Source organism: Zonotrichia leucophrys, chromosome 1 (assembly GCF_028769735.1).
Source record: "Zonotrichia leucophrys gambelii isolate GWCS_2022_RI chromosome 1, RI_Zleu_2.0, whole genome shotgun sequence".
Taxonomy (NCBI): Eukaryota; Metazoa; Chordata; class Aves; order Passeriformes; family Passerellidae; genus Zonotrichia; species Zonotrichia leucophrys.
The window spans coordinates 25,372,537-25,389,072 of NC_088169.1; the positions used below are offsets into that span (position 1 = coordinate 25,372,537).

General features: G+C 41.7%; 1 protein-coding gene across 1 annotated transcript in view; it reads right to left on the reverse strand.

The window, feature by feature from the left end:
* The window catches only part of RAB20 (RAB20, member RAS oncogene family), a 28,246-nt gene that overhangs the window by 11,115 nt on the left and 595 nt on the right, over positions 1 to 16,536 (reverse strand). The gene's annotated exons all lie outside the window — the stretch shown is intronic.

The following is a 16,536-nucleotide window of genomic DNA, read 5'->3' on the forward strand; positions in this document are numbered from 1 at the left end:
GAGATTTAGCCCACTAGTTTCAGCTTTTCTGAAACAAAATAATACCTGGAATCTTTTCTACTACATAAATACAAAATTATTTTTCTTGCTGCCAAGAATAAATCAGAACTTACAATTCTAATAATTAAGACTGAGCTTCTGAACTCACAAGAATTTTCATTTCAAAACAGACGTTTCCATAGAAACAGTATGCTTTCCATCCAAAGCTACCACATTTCATAAAAACACAAATATGCTTTCTATCCAAAGTTTTAAACTTCACCATATTATGTCTAGCAATACAAAGCATTACACAGAGAAAACCTCCTAACCCCACTACATAGCACGTTTTTGCCAACAAAAACTTTGGCTAGATCCACATTGAAAAAAAAACCTATTTGTAGCTAAAGATTCCACTGATGTCTCTACAATCCTGAATAACTTTCCAATTTAGCTAGCTGGATTTACTTTTTTCAAACCATTCATTTTGTTTAGTTCACTTCATGTACTGTGTTCATTTCTTGAAAAAGGAGATAACCCCATAAGATTCAAGCATGTCATGTTATTTTCAGCTGCCTGGAAGGGCAGTGCCTTGTAAGGGATGAACAGAACTAATCCTAGGCCTGCCAGACAGGCAAGCGTACCACAAGGTGCACCTTCAACACAAACTGAAAAATTACACCAGTTTTTAACTGTGTCTCTCTGAAATCTCACAACTGTGAAGGGAAATGTTTTATCTAAACACTGATATCTGGCAAAAGAAACAAGGTCCAAACAAACTGATGGGACACTACCATCCCATCTACAAATGCTCCACCAGGACTCCAGCTGAAATCTAGCATCAACACATGTCTACTGAAAATGTATCAGGATACTAAATTAGGCTAATTTAGTTAAATCCATGAAGTTCCCAAATGCCTCTACTGAAATGAAAGCATGAATGCAATAATGAAACTAAAAATTCAAGTCCGAGTAAGTAAAAAAGCATCGATGTAAAATTCTTCTGAAACTGTGTCTAAAAGAAAAGTTGAAACTGCTGCTTAGAAAGAAGTGGTCATTTGGCAGCTTTCCTTAAGGAAAATATGATTGGAAGGAAATCATAAGGGGAGGGGGAAAAAGAAACCTTGGATTTACTTTGTAAGAGTTCTGCAGGAAGCAATACCACTGAACACTTAGCTATAGCAGCAGAGCCTGACGGTCAAATCCCATTCAGCAGTGAGTAACAAAGAGGCCAGTGACAGGACAGGGCAAGACACTCGCTTCTGGCCTCTGGGAGAAGCTTTTCAGCTTCAACACCTGCTGAAACACCAATTCATTTCCTCAAAGAAAAGTACCTTCTACAGAAAACAAATCATTTTCCACAGGGTGAGTCCTAAAAGCAGCTGGTTTTTCTTTGCAGTACTGAAAACTTCACTTAATTTACAATTCCTTTCCACAGGGGTAAAGGCGCTGCAGATGAGCCCAATTCCCTACACAATTTCCAAGCAGGGGGTGTTGCCAGGTCCTTTACTTCAGAGTCACTCAAAGGAGACCTTCAAAGCCCACACCCCCTCACCAAGCTTGCTCTTCAAACTGAGGAGCAGGTCCTTAGCTGAGGCAGGAATGTATGGCCAGGTGTACTTGAGCACAGCCTGACTGGCACTGCAGGGCCACGAGGTCACTCCACACTTACTGTTTTATATTGCTCAATAAGGAACTGGGAGATTAGCCTGGAGTGCTGGTTTGGCTGGGGCAGTCAATTTTCTTCACAGTACCCAGTATGGGGCTGTGCTTTGGGATTTGTGCTGCTGATTTGGGAAACTGCATAGATAGCACAGGGATATTTTAGCTATTGCTGAGCAGCACAGTATTAGAAAATGTCTTATTTCTCATAGACTTCAATACATATTTCAACTTTAATTAATAGATAATACGTACTTTAACCAATACATACTCTAAAAAAGAAATCTTGAAGACACACAAGCAGGCCATCCCTGTGTGCTGAAAGACAATGCAGCCAACCTGGACTTCAACAAAGCCTTTGACACCACCCCCCATGGCATATCTGGAAAAGCTGGCAGGCCTTGTCTTGGAAAGGAGCACTGTTTGCTGGGTTAAGAACCAGCTGGATGGCTGGGCCCAGGACATGGTGCTGAACGGTGCTGCAGCCACCTGGCCACTAATGGTATCCCCCAGGGATCAGTGGGGAACCCAGTCCTGTTAATTATCTTTTTGGATTATCTGTATGAGGAGAGTGGATCTACCTCCAGCAAGTCCACAGACAACACCAAGTTGATCTGGGTTGATCTGCTGGAGGGTGGGAAGGTTTGGCAGAGGGACCTGGACATGCTGGATCAATGGGGGAAAACCAGTGGCATGAGGTTCAACAAGACCAATGGCCGGGTCCTGCACCTGGCAGCAACAACCCCAGGGAGCAGGACAGAATGGCTGGAAAGGGGCCCAGCAGAAAAGGACCTGGGAGAGCTGGTCAACAGTGCATGTCCCACGAGGAGAGGCTGAGGGAGCTGGGGCTGTTTAGCCTGCAGAACAGAAGGCTCAGCAGGGACCTTATTGCCATCTACAATCACCTGAAAGGAGGGTGCAGCCAGGTGGGGGTTGGCCTCTTCTGCTGGGTAACCAGCAACAGGACAAGAGGACATAGACTTAAGCTGCACCAGGGGAGATTTAGGTTGGTGATTAAGGAATAATCTCTTAACAGAAAGGGTGATTAGACATTGGAATGGGCTGTCCCTGGAGGTGTTTTAGGAAAGATTTGACATGGCACTGAGTGTCTTAGTATAACAGACATGGTGATGTTCAAAGGCTGGACTTGATCTCAGAGATCTTGTCCAACCTATTTGATTCTGTGACATCACCCAAAGAGCGAGGGGGCTGGGGGTGCACCAGAAATTGGGATGCAGCCAGGACAGCTGGGCCCAACTAACCAGAGGGATACCTCACACCATATGGTGTCATACTTAGCAGATAAAGCTGGGGGAAAGGAGTAGGAAGTGGGGGATGTTCAGAGTGATGGTGCTTGTATTCCCAAGTCAACATTACGCATTATGGGGCCCAGCTTCCCTGGAGATGGCTGAACAACTGCCTACCAATGACAAGTGAGAATGGATTCCTTGTTTTGCTTTGCTGGCACATGCAACTTTTGCTTTACCCCCTAAACTGTCCTTGTCCTAACCCACAACTTTTCTCACTTTTACTCCCCCAGTTCTCCCCCCCATCCCCACCGGGCAGAGTAAGCAAGAGGGTGCTTGGAGCTTAGTTAAGATTGTCCTCCTAAATGTATCTCAATGAGCACTCCGAAATTCTACCACTCATCAGCATTCCTGACAGCCCTCAGCAGAGAATTAAGTCAGTGTCTGCCCACTACCTCACAGACAAGAAATTCTTCCTGTTTTTCTTCATTCTTTATCCCTGTTTTAAGCTGAGTTAGGTTTTTTAACTTCCTCATTAGATACTTTGCTACAGCCTTAGCTCATTACAACCTCTTTTTTTAAAACCAAAATTCCCCAAAGGATTTTTTGTAGAAGGGTAAACTAAATATATACCAAAACAATCAGTACAATACACCATTTTTTGAGTGAGGAAACACCATAAACTTAATAAATATCTCAATAAAGGGAATTGACTTTTTAGAGACTACAAAAAGAGTTATTGTTACTCATTGCAGACCCTCTTTGGATTACATTTTGTATCCAACCATACATAAAATTATATGGTCTACTCTTTTAGAAACGTTCTTCTTTTTCCATATAATTGCTTTAATCCCAAACACATTATATATATTTCTGCTTCCTGGCTGTCAGTCATTTCCCTTTTTCCCATGTACAGGAAGCCGAACCATCAAGAAGCAGCTGTAAATTCTTTTGTGCACATCCACCCATGGTAACATAGTAAGTTAGCTTTCTTTCTTCCACAGACCCACAGGAGAGCTTCAGAGCTTGTTGCCCAGAGAAGATTTAGGTGCTCCAACCCTGGAAGTGTTGAAGAACAGGCTGGATGGGGGCCTGAGTAAGCTGATCAAGTGGGTGGTATCCCTGCCCATGACAGGGGGTTTGAACCTAGATAATTTTTAAGATCTTTTCCAACCCAAACCATTCTAGATTCATTTACAAGAGCATTAGCTATGGCAGTGCCTATTTTCTATCAGTCCCACTTCCATGATGATTCCTTCTGTTAGAATTTTAAAAGCACTAGCAGCAAAGACAGGCCAGCAGAACCCAGCCCTACCCCTCTGTGCTCTACTTCAGGGTCATCCCAGGATCAGAGGCCTTCAATAACCTGCAAGAAATTCAGTATTTAGACAGTTTCAAGGATCTGCAAGCCATTTCTACCACAGCATCAGGCCACCAGAAGCAAGAGTTTTTTAGCCTTTAGTAATCAGTCTGGAAGGCCACATGTCTGTGGGAATGCACCTTCCAACCCTACCACACAGCCAGAACATTCTCTTCTTCCACAGCTGCAGCACAGTTTGGTTCAGTACATGCATGGGGCACTGCAGTGTAGAGAGTATGGCCATGCTTCCTTTTGAAGAGAAAATTAATTACTAGGCTCATATGTAGGCAGCCCCTCAAGCACTACTTCTGTAAATCTTTTATCCTACTAGTATGTTTCCAGGTTGATTAGGAGTAGAGGACAGAAAGAAGAGAACTAGAAGCTCTTCTAGAGGCCTAGCATTTACAAAGCTGAAGTTAGTACAAGACAGCAGCTAAATGCTGGTATTCATCAGTGATCACTACCAGGTGAGGAGGGGGAAGGAAAGGCATCTTCAAATCACAACATTCACATTCCAAGAAACAGAGTCCAGGTCACACAAAAACACACTTGAGAGCTGCCAGGCTGTTTTGTAAGAAGTGACCTTCTGTGTCACATGTTTCCAAAGTGAGGAATGACTCTAGCACACATAACAAAAACCACAGTTATCTGAAATGCTTCAGGAAGCTCTGGGTATCAGATCCTCACAGCTGGTCTACTTGGAAAGTGCCTCTTATTTAAGGTTAAATCATCTTTTGGTGAAATGGAACTGAGGCACAGTTCTAGTTCCTGATTTGTAATGCGGACTTTAACTTCAAACCACCCCTCACCAACAATTTAAAAAATATTTAAACTTTGCTAAATGTGTAGAAATAAAGGCCATGGATCTTGCAAACTGAATTTAAAAGTCTACTGTTTTATTTTTTGAAGAGAAACTCATATTAATAACATGGGACATAAAATTAGGCTCACTCGTTATTATTTGTTTCAACATTTTCAATGATTTATAGGCAGGTTCTCAACTAAGAATACAAGCAATGAATTCATGCATAATTAACCTTGAAGAAAATTATAACTGCTTCTATTACTTACCAGCTACCATCAGTTTCTATCCAGTTGAAACCTTCTTCACGGGGTGCTTCTAAATAGTTGCTATTTGTCAAAAGCGGGAGGCAGTTCTGGTTATCCAGTGGGCTGCCTCCAGCAAGGATCAGAAGTGGGAGACTGTGCCAGACAGTGCTGCTACCTGGGTTTTGTGGGAATGTATTTAAAACTTGTTCAAAACATTAGGATAATTTTATCACAGGACGTGTGACTTGTGTTTTCAGAGCTTATGCTAACTAAGATAAACAAATGGCCTTGACATTTCTGGCACTACTTCTCCCTTTTAATTCTCCTTCCAGTTTCTCTGCCTGCACACTTATGTGGATATGTAATATCCACAGTTTAGGAGCATTAATGTGGGAATTAAATAAACTGTAATCAGACAAGAGGCATGGTACATAATCTCATCTCATTATTGTTCTCCAACCTGGTACAAAGGTAGTGCTAAAAATCATGAACAACTCTGAAAGTTCTGAACTTTCTAAACAAAATAAGCTCCCAAGAGCAATGCTACCACTGCCCAGTGTCTGCCCATGCAACCCTCCTGCCAAGAGGGGAAGCTGCCTACAGAAAGGGAACTGCTCACTGATTTGCTTGCACTGCATCCTTCTCTTCCATAATCAGGACAGTATCTCTAGGTCACAAAGTGTTCTGCCACTCAAAGAGAAGACAACTATTCCACTTCCACTGGGGTTCCAAGACTTGAAGCGAAAAAAGAAGTCAAACAGGACAACACGGAAAGGGTACAAAACACAAGAACAGGAAGGGAGATAAGGGAAACAATACAAATGTCATACACACAGCTATCTGGTGCAGGAGGGAAAGCTCATGTCCTAAAGACACTCTTACAGTCTCATGAAAATAAGAAGGAATCATACTGATAGGGGCTGGAGGAGCTGAGCAGTTAGACATTTTTAGTTTCACAAAATTGGAGTTTTAGTTTTTTAAAAAGCAACAGCCTGTATCAGGAAGGCAAAAAAAAAAAAAATTAAAAATAAATTCACTCATTATACCAGTGGGGATTTTTTGTTTTGCTTAAAACACCCAAGTCTCACTTGCAGCAAACCACAAGATTTGATGATCCCTTTTATGAGGCTTGCAAGATGCTGACTCAACTACACACAGATTTTCTTTCATTTATTTTTGTACCTATAAGCCACTACAGATTCTGGTAATTTCTCCCTTTTCTGAATGAACGAATATTTTGAGAGCAAATGATAGGTGGAATATAAGCAAAAAAGCCTCTAGAATATTAACAAGATTCTTATTTCTACCTGCAACAATTAAGAACAACACATGTACAGATTTATATGTCAAGATCACAGATCCCATGATGAAGAAGAGAAACTGATTTTTTGAGGCCTTTCACAACAAAATCTCACATATTTAAATATATATGGTTGAATATTATATATTAGTAAAACCTCATAAGTAGTCATCAGCTGCAGAACGTTGTCAGAACCCAGGACATCCCTCTGGCTGTCCTGAGCAGCCAAGACCCCTGCCAGGGGGCTCACAGACCCTGGCACAGAGCCCAGGATGCCTGTGGTTCTGGTTATGGAGCAAGTGGAGCAAGTTACCAACCTTAAATGAAGATCTGCAAGCCACAACAGTTAAGTAGAATGATAATGAATTTATCACGAGGTGAAAAAGTAGATTTTGGAGTTTTTAAAATGGGTGTTCAGAGGGCAAGATGTAGGGATCTGGGCGTGTCCAGCCTTTCTTCTCCTTCTTGGCCTCCATCTTCTGCTGTGATGTTGGCACTTACAGATTGGTTTAGAGTAGAAGCTCACTGTCTAACATAGGTGATAGGTATTGGAAAGTAATTGTAAACATTGTACACGTAGGTTTTAGTATAAAGACATAACACTGCCCCAGGGGCAGGCTGAGTGCCTGGACTGTCTTGCTGAGCAGATTTCAGCTGGACAGGAGAAAATATTTTGTAGATAAGGAACAATAAACAACCTTGAGACAGAGAACTGAAGAGTTCTGACTCCTTCTTCGAGTGCCGGGCTGGGAAAAGAGAATTTCTAACTTACCTCAGGGTCACTCTGACCAGCGAGAGGCCCCGAGAGAATGTAAATCAAAAATTTTCCTTTTATTTCAACTGCACTGAAGACCATTATTTTTAAAATAAGTATGTAGAAGTGGTTGGATGGCTGGACAACACCTTTTCTCTGTATTTTGCAAGAATCTCCCGAAGTACAAAAGCAGTAGTTAGGAATACTAAATTATGTAACAGTACAGAAAATATGTAACTGCATCAAAAAGAAAGGCTGAGAGAACAGGGAGAAGTATCTACATCAAATGCTCACACAGGTCTTTAGGCTCTAAGCAGGGCTCCTCCATGAATGGCTTCTTGATGGCCCATGCAAAGCCAACTTCCATTCTCATCTGCTTCCTAAGAGATGGAAAGATATACTAGAAAATTCACAAACATATCTTCCTTTAAAAACCATGTTAATAAGCACTCCTCAGATTTGTTTCTTTCCACACCCAGGTAATGCTGATATTTCCCAGGTAGGTGTGGAAATCTTGTATGTTTATTGAGTTGGTTGCCCTAAAGGAAGCTATCCTGAATCTCCTGTGATGTAGGATAGCAAATTACTTATGTAAAGAATTCAAATTAAGAGCAAAAACCCACTCACTTCCTTTGACCACCTCTGCTCTCTGCAGCACACTTGCATAAGTTAAGTTTAATCACCAACCTGAAATCTCATTTCCTAGGCATATCTTCAGGTACTGAATATGAAATTACAGTTAATCAAACACAGGAAAAGGAATTTATCACAGCTTTGATGCCTTTTGATCAACCCCCTGGATGCTGTACTTTCAGTGTTTCCCTGAAAGAAAGGAAATCATTCAGACTTGGAAGAGAAAATATTCTTTCTATTCCACAATTTTTAATGGCTCCAAATGTATCCACCACAGACTCAGCGTTTTTCTAGATGGAGACCCAAACAAAGGTTATTTGTTTGGATATTTTGCAATAGTAAAATGTGACTCAGATGAGGGATTACTAAGTGTACCTTCAGTTCAGGCAGTAAAACACTGCCCCTTGGAAGCTCACATGGCCAGTGGCTTCAACATGAGACAGCAATTGCAGAGAAGCAAACAATTCATAGAGATATAAGTGTGATTGCAGTGTGAAGCAGAGAGACTCAAACCAGCCCACAGAGTATCAGGAGAAGCTCAGCCAAGGCACTGTGAGGCTGCTTAGGAGTTTCCCTGGTTTTGATATTTGTTTCACCATAATGTGCACGTACTGAGGTGAAACTAAAAATGTACTCACCATACAGGATCACTCAAAGTAGTAATTGTACAACAACTAGCAGCCAGTTACCAGCCCCACACTTGTATTTTAAGTATCCACTGTCCCCTTCCTTCCAGCTGAGAGCAAAAGTTAATTGCATAGTCAACAGAAAGACACCACAACCCTGACTGCCTAAGTTCAGGCACCTGGACATACAATAATAATTTTAAATACCTATTTGTCTTCCATTAAAGAATGTGATTGCACCCCAGTAAAAACAACAGCAACAACAACAAAACACCGCACCACCACAATTTAATCAATGTGTGTTATTTCCATACATTCATCTCTACACTGAAGTTTGTGAAGCATTCTGCTGTTCTGTGCCACACTATTTACTAAGACAGAGAACTATTGGGAAAAACATTTCCCATCCCATCCCTGTGTTTTTTCCCTCATGCTCAAACTGAAAGAGCTGCTGTTTCTTAGACAGCTGAGGTATACATTTCACAAAGTCAAACTGATAAACGCAACAGGACATCAGTAACTTGTTTTCATGCCCAGAACACCTATACCTTTGCATATACCCTCTAGGACACCAGTTTAACTGAAGTCAATAATCCAGTTCTTGGACACCCTTATTTTCTACAGTCTCCTACCAGCTCCCGATCCAGCAGGAAGATGAATTTCCATATATCTGCAATTTTTGTGAGCAGCTTTGCCATTGCATTTGCAATGTTTTACTAACCATTCCTCTTGTTCACGTCTCCCTCCCTCATACATTTTCAGTATTGGCATAAAGCAGACAGTACTTAAACTAATCTTTCAGCTGTTTAGTCAATTTTGACAGATATCTGCAAAATACACCTCTTCCTTCGGTAACCAGGGAAGAAAAATGCAATGCCAGAGGCACAAACTCTTCTTCATCAGGAAGATTCTCCCTATTGCTCCAGCCTAGAATCTGTGACTTTAAAAGATGGCATATTTAGTCAATTCAAGAACTTGAACAAACTCAAGTCCTCTTGAAAGTGGCTCATGTTTGTCGAGCCACAATGCCTTGGCACGATCCCAGACAGCTTTAGCCAGGCACACACCTCAGGTCACTGACACTGTTCAGGGAGAGTCCTACTCAAAGTGTTGAGTACTTTCCCACTTAGGCTAGAACATCTCGGTCACTTTGCACACTATTATTAAATACCACATGCCAAGTGGGGATTCAATGTGGGGGCTGGAACACAGCAGGTAGCACAGAGGTCCACACACATAATTTACCTTAGCCTGCATCAAGTACTCACGAGGTGCCATAATCTCCCCTTTAGCTTGCCCCTGTAAGTCAGTAGTAAAATTACACATTAGAAATAAAATCCTGCTTTCAATAAATTCAGTTGGCTATAGCTGAATAAATTGTGGTACTTCTGTCTTTTTTTTTTTGGTATGTATTTTTCATGATTCCCTCTGACAAGGTATTTCTCTATTTTTACTTAATTTGCATACAAAAGCACTTTCAGCTGCAGTGAATTTATTACCTTTGGCTTTACTTGTATATCGCTCTATTTTAAATTGCTGGACACAGAAAATAGAACTTTTTCCAGGACATTTCCCACACAGTTCATTATTTCTTTGTATTTTTAATCACCTCCCAACCAAGTTATTCTGCTCTTTTCAGGAAACATTCATTGCAAAAAAAAAAAAAAAAAAGTAATCCAGTGGACTGTTTCACAACAACAACACCATGTTTCCAGGGATGGTCTAAAGCTTAAACTTTTATTCCTTCCTCTGAATCTGCTTCAGAGGCTTTAGACACAAGTCACTGACAATGAACTCTCTTGGGGAATTTCTGTCCCTTTGAGCTTCCACTCTATGATTTCCTTTGCAAGATATGAAAATATATAGCTTATAACCATGCACAGTAATCTCAGGGAAGCCACACCATGTGTGTATGAGGCACTGGTCTCCTTAGCCATCATTGTTTTACATACCACCATGATGAACAACTAATTATGGCCAACATAACATTCTGCAAAATAATTTTCCCAAGGGCAGAAAGGAAAGTGTTTTAAGAACTTATAAAAAAAATTAAAATCAAAGACTCTTGCTGGCAATTGGCCCCCAAGCCATGACTCACCAGCAACAGACTTAAGGGATTTTATTCTCTGTGATTTCCAACCTCTGTGTTTAGTTCACCTGCTGAGTGCAGATACACACTCAGCAGCCTTCCTCACTGATGGTCCCTGATGCCCAAGACACTTTTTGAGGTGAAATCCCCAATGTCCTTCCAACAAGAAACTTCCTTGACTAAAGATACCCCACTACACATCCAGCAACAGCCAACCCCAACCACTGCCAGAATTCCATCAGGTGCAGAAAGGCTCATGCATCAGAGCCCTCTTTGGCTTCAACTAACCCACCCAACCCATCTCATCTGCTGCTTCTTTCTCCCTGCTGCAATTCTCTACTTCCAAAAATCAAAACCAGAATAATTCCACACAGAGTAGCTACTATCAGTGTTCACATGTGAGGAAATGTGCCACCTAAATCCTCCTCTTTGTTCTGTTTCAATACGACGGAGGACCATGTCTCTGCTCTACCTACTGACAATTTGCATATTGTTCACCACACAGGGCAATGTTTGGTTCCAGCTTCCTGGGCTGATCTCACACTCTACAAGCCACACCCCATCTCAGGTTTGCATTAGAACTATGCTGATTCACAGCCTTTACCAAGAAATGGAAAGTGCAGCTGCATCAGAGGAAGTTCAGACTGGACATCAGGAAAAGATTCTTCACTGAGAGGGTGTGAACAGGCTCCCAGCAGCACCAAGCCTGCCAGAGTTCAAGGAGCTCCCTCTTGGTCACACGGTTTAATGCTTTCGTTTTAAGTAAACCTGCAAGGAGCAGGGAACTGGACTTGGTCTTTATGGGTCCCTTTCAGCTCAAGACATTCTTTGACTCAGTGTGCACAAGGAAGTGTTCATCAACACAGATAAATTGTGAAAAAAAAAGAACAAAACCAAACCCACAAAACCCTCAAAGCCTAACTAAGCAAGGGGCAACCTAATCCTTTTTACCGGGGGAATCTAACACATCTGACCACATCTGAACATTGACGCCTTGGCCGAGCAAGCTGAGCCAGGCAGCTGCCGGCACTGCAGCCCTGAAACCCCAGCAGGCAGAGACCAGAAGCTGTGAGCAATTCACACGTGCTCACCAGCGCTGATTAACACCAGACATCAGCAAACCGGTCACAAGAGATGGGAGCACTCAGTCGGCAGATACACTGCAGCTGACCCAAGGCACAGAAGAGCCTTTTCTAGGGACCTTTGTCCCTAAATACACTAGCTCTGACAAGTTAAAATATATATATATGCAGGTAAAAATAAACGGTTGGAAGATATGAAAATATGAACCGAGTATTCACAGAGTAATAAAAAAAATCAAGTCATTCCTTGTTGACAGATAGTTCAAGATGAGAAGAAGGAAAAGCAGGAAACTTTGCTTCCCTTGAAGTTAACCTATATGTTTCCCCATTATAATGCTGCATGAATATCTGCTAGCAAGTTCAAAACTCAGTCTCTTAAAATAGAATTAGAGGATCCTGATGTGAACTTTCTGAATTACTGGTCATTCATTTACCAGTTGACTGCTCTAATACGATGCCAGCAACACAGGGGACACAGCCACTAATAATTAAAAAACCTTGCTGCTGGGATTAAGAAACCACTTCTCTGCCAGATGAACAAATGTCAGCTTAAAGAGACTGAAATCTAATATACAAAAGAAGTTTTACCTTTTGAAATACCAAGGCATCAGAAAACATGCCTGAAGAACTGAAAACTCCTACAATATCATTAGCTGCAGCCACCACACATTATTATTCCAGGTTTAATGGTGGAATAGGACCAAGACCCTCAAAACTTCAGGAGGTTTTGTGCTGCCAGACATAAAAGATTGTATGCTAGCTCTGAGCTACATGCCATCAGCTCCCAGCAGGAAGTTTTGGATTACTCCGCAGCTGCTGTCAGCACTGCCTAGAAAATATATTTATATATATACATACATGTATATACACACACAGAAATATATATATATAGCTTTGACATCCTGAGTGTTCAACCCTCAATCCTTTTGTGTGAGGAGGAGGGTCTTCTTACTGCTTACTTTCATTGTTGCAGAAAAATACTACTTCAAAAAACTAGCACAAAGCATGTACTTAAATGTTTTTAAGACTAGGCCTCTATCCAGCAAGCTGGCTCTTTAAAATATGCTAAAAGTGTACAGTTACTTCTTTTTGTCCAGTTTATGCATTTTTTTTTAGTTCCTTTGAATTAACTGATCCAAAGAGAAAACAATAAATGTAATTTGTTGCATCGGAATATAAGAAGTAAATAATTCTATGCACCAACCACAAATACAACAGCAGCCATGCCAAGTCAGACACAAGACCGTCTATCCAAGCCTCTGACAATGGAAAAACAGACAAAAGCAGATGGCTAGGAAAAGGAGAACTTTGGAACATGGCAAGCATATGATACTTCTCCCAAGTATTCCCCCATCTGGGGCTTATTTGTTTCCTTGACTTGAATGCAACTTCCAAATAACTTCTCTCATAATCATGAAATTGGAAAACAGGAGATGTTGAACTATTTGCGATGAGCATTTACATAAAAAAACAATCAAGTCTGACAACTTCTGCACACCCATTCTACAGGGCTTGTGGATAAGAACATGAAAGATTTAGACTAGACTAAGCAGCTGATTTTTCCAAGATAAGGAGGGGTGTGAATTTACAGCTAAGACTCCTCCCTAGAATAAATGATTTACACTTCAAATCTAACTTGGTAGAACAGGTCAGGCATGCACACTGATTTCATTAAAGACAACACAGAAATGCACATTTTAAGCATTGTGGTAAGCAAATTTAGTTCTTCCTAGGAAAATGAGATTTTTCTAAATTCAGAGCAGGAAGTAATGCAAAATCAACAGACTGATTAGTGAAAATGGCACTAATAGCTCAGAAAATCAGCAATTACACTTGTACTTGCATCCATGCATACTTTTGATCCATCACCACTACTGTAGATATTCTCATTGATCACTAAAGTCTAAGTGTGCACAAACACCACTTTGTATTACAAGAATGAAGCCTCACTGTATTGAAGCTTGCATTTTTACAGCCAAATGCCCACCCCATACCAGAAAAACAAATAACCCATACAATCTGAATTGCAAGTAAAACATAGGGGACTTCTACGGAGATCAGTCCCAAAAGTAATGCTCATAAGCAACAACAAAAATAAACATACGCTCACATACTAAATATAATATGAATGGAGAAAAATTAAAAAGAAGACAAATTCCAGTTTACCTTGTTTAATTATGTATTGAAATAGTACAGTAGCTACTACCATGCATACCCTAATTTTTCTAGGCCAAATCTTCCGTATTTCTACATCATACACTGTATAAAGTGCTGTTGAGGTATTAAGACGGACATCCTGAGCTGGCACTCAGTATTCAGGTAGGTGGGATGGGTGCAAACTTTGATCCACGTTCTTGTCATTGCTGTGCTAAAGAATTTCAACTCTCTTGGATGATTGTTGCTGGATTTCTCTATATATCTACACATGCATAATTTAAAAAAACAATGTATCAGTATTTGACAACCCTATAACTCCTTCACAATAATTCAGTAGTTAGCAACATCAGGTTAATAAACAGACAAAAAAGCTAAATTTTAAACTCGTCCTTTCTACACATTCCAAGCTTACTTGGTACCCACCTGGTAGAGATAAGACAGTGAGACCACAGAGAGATAAGAGGTGCAAACTAAGGTCTCCAGACACGTTGAGGCCAGCAAAAGCATAAGATCCACACAAAATAAACAAATGAATAACACCGACTTTTGAATCCCCTTGTTTCTTAACACCAGAGTTACAGTGTCAACAAGGTCCCTTACTTCTTCACCAGGACAGCAGAAAGCACATATGTGCCCTGGGAGCTTCTCTTAATTCCAAGAGTAATGAGAGCTGTTAATAAACCAAAACCCACAGGACCCAACAGTCTAGCTCAGTTTTGGCAACTTCCATCATTCTGCAGGAGCACAAATTAACAGGGAGATGGTGCAAGAGCCCTTGTGTGCCCCCAAAACACGAGAGAGGGGACAGCCAGGCTCAGGGCTAACTCCAGCAACAGAGGAGAATGAGGAAGATGTGTTATGCCACCCTGGTACAATACAGCAACACTTTTCAACTGTTGCTCTGCAAACAGAGTTTCAGCAACTCGGCTCCAGAAGTGCTGCTGAGCAGCAGGAACCTCTATTGCAGAGCTGTGCATTGGCAGGGGCCCTGCTCCAGGGTGCAGAGGGAATTGTTGCCACTGGGGAAGCGATTGCTGAGCTCTGAACACTTGCACTGTCCTGAGACAGATATCACCTGTGTGCTTCATCTGGCACATGGAGATTCCTCCTCTGGAGCTTTCCAGATTCCACACACAACTGGAACCTGGTTCCTCAATTAACACTAAATAAAATACCACAATAAGAATAAATGACTGACAAAAAGGGCTCTGAAACCAGCAGACAAGCCTTGCAGGGACTTATTTTATTATGTATGATTAAAAAAAATAGAAGAGTGTCATGAAAATTACTAAGGAACAATGTCACCAAGACAGATGGTTTTTCTGCTGAAATAAAGCCCACTGCTAATCACCCACAGGGGTCTGGCTTACAAGAAACAAGCAGCAACTGCCCACAAGAGACTCCCCATAGTACAACACAATAACTGCAAAATTGAAGTAGATTTAAAAAAAAAAATACTGCAAATGACATAGAAAGTATATTTAAAACAGAGCTACTGGTAGAGAGCTTTCATGATAGTAGCAGATTACCAAATTCTAGAAAAAGCTTTTAAACACCTCCTTCCCACACTTCCCAGAAGTGTTTCTGTGTAACTTTTTGGCAGTTTCGTTTCTCCCCTTCCTTCTTCTCAATTTCTGACACAGGAAAAGCTATTTTGGACTAGATTGTGACATGAAGTGACACAGCAAATGAACTTCCCTCCGAAATTTCATCAAGAGGAAACTGGAATATTGCACGATGCTGCAGCTCCTCAAGTTTCACAAGGAAATATAACTTGCACTCTTCATGTTGCCACTAAATAGTTTTAAAAACTCCAGCTAAACATGAAACAAACTACAAAAACAATGGAACAAGATTTTATTTGCAAAGAACAATTTAAAGGCAAGAGCGTCCATTGACTTAATTTTGCAGAACACTCTGCTCCTTTACATGACAGAGGAGAGCTTCCTGACTTAATAATCAAGAGCAAGACATTCACATGACTAAGACGACAAACCGCTTCTCCGGCCCATGCTCTCCCACCTCCTCCAGCCCAGGGCTCCAAACCGCAGCCCACGCTCGGTCCTGCATCGCAGAGATGCTGTGGCACAGCCAGCCCCTTGCTGCTGTCCCAGACAGGAGCTGCCGGCAGCCCATGCTCTGCGCACCAATTCCTTGCAGCTGCGGGGAAGGGGAACGCCACGTCTGAAGGGCTGGCAGGCAGCACGCCTTGGGAAGTGACACCAGCTGCTATCAAACTCAACAGTACACAGCGAGAGGGGATGAACTCAGCAAGAAAGGGAAGGGAGAAGCTGCAACCTCTCTAATTCCTGACTGAACTTGTGGCCAGTAGCCATCTACTCAGGTAAAAGAAAGCAACCAGGCACCGCAATCTTCCCTGTACATCCACATTTTGCAAAGAAAAAACACCAGAGATGAACAGTTGTAAGACCCCTTATATATAGCCCGTCAAAACTGTGTCTCTTTTCAGACTCTGTCCTACTACCGAACCCTATGATTCAGGCGGCTGACTTCACCGCAGAGCCGAAACAAGGCGATAAGCAGCGGGGCAGGGCTCCCGGCGCCGGCCGCCGCCTCCGGGGCACCGCGGGATCACG